This window comes from Apium graveolens, chromosome 11 (genome assembly GCF_009905375.1).
Source record: "Apium graveolens cultivar Ventura chromosome 11, ASM990537v1, whole genome shotgun sequence".
NCBI classification, from domain to species: domain Eukaryota; kingdom Viridiplantae; phylum Streptophyta; class Magnoliopsida; order Apiales; family Apiaceae; genus Apium; species Apium graveolens.
The window spans coordinates 128,738,400-128,739,496 of NC_133657.1; the positions used below are offsets into that span (position 1 = coordinate 128,738,400).

General features: G+C 45.4%; 1 non-coding gene across 1 annotated transcript; it reads right to left on the bottom strand.

Annotated features, from left to right (window-relative positions):
* Positions 1–256: 256 nt before the first annotated feature.
* Positions 257–363, bottom strand: LOC141698802 (small nucleolar RNA R71). Its single transcript, XR_012565304.1, has one exon. It is a non-coding gene; the product is annotated as a small nucleolar RNA R71 (small nucleolar RNA).
* Positions 364–1,097: the final 734 nt, after the last annotated feature.

The window sequence follows — 1,097 nt, forward strand, 5'->3', positions numbered from 1 at the left end:
GGTGCAGAATTCTGTTTCTTTTGGAGGAGCGGCAACTGAAGACCCCAACATGCACATAAGGAATTTTGTCGAGATCTGTAGCACTTTTAAGTATAATGGCGTGACTGATGAGGCTATCAAGTTGAGTCTTTTCCCATTCTCACTGAGGGATAAAGCTAAAGACTGGTTACATTCTGAACCAACTGGGTCAATCACTACGTGGCAAGATCTTACGCAAAAGTTTCTGGTGAAGTTTTATCCAATGGCAAAGACTGCTGCTATGAGGAGTGCTCTTACTCAATTTGCGCAGCAACCTACAGAATCTATGTGCGAGGCTTGGGAACGCTACAAGGAAATGTTGAGAAAATGTCCACATCATGGAATGCCGGATTGGATGGTAATCACTGGTTTTTATAATGGTTTGGGGGCCCAATCTCGGCCCATGCTCGATGCAACAGCTGGAGGCGCCTTATGGGCTAAAAGCTATACTGAGGCGTATAATCTTATCGAGACGATGGCTGCAAATGAGCATCAAAACCCAACTCAGAGGATGACGACAGGCAAGGTAGCAGGTATTCTGGAAGTTGATGCAGCCACCGCTATTGCAGCCCAGCTCCAAGCGCTATCAATGAAGGTTGATTCTTTGGCTACGTATGGAGTTAATCAAATAGCTATGGTTTGTGAGCTTTGTGCAGGTTCTCATGCTACGGATCAGTGTTCTCTTGTCAACGAATCTGTTCAGTATGTGAATAATTATCAGCGACAACAGCAGCCTGTGCCAGCGACCTATCATCCTAACAACAGAAATCATCCAAATTTCAGCTGGGGGAATAATCAGAATGCTATTCAGCCACCATATCAGCAAGGAGTGAGTAAACAGTTTAACCCACCTGGATTCCAGCAACCACAGCAGTATGCTACAAGACAATCATATCCTCAACAGGGAAGTGCAGCTGCACCTACTAGTGCTGATTTTGAGGAACTTAAGCTGTTGTGCAAGAGTCAGGCGGTTTCTATCAAGACCTTGGAAAATCAAATCGGTCAATTAGCCAATGCAGTACTCAATCGTCAACCTGGCACTCTTCCCAGTGACACGGAAGTACCAGGTAGGAAGGAAG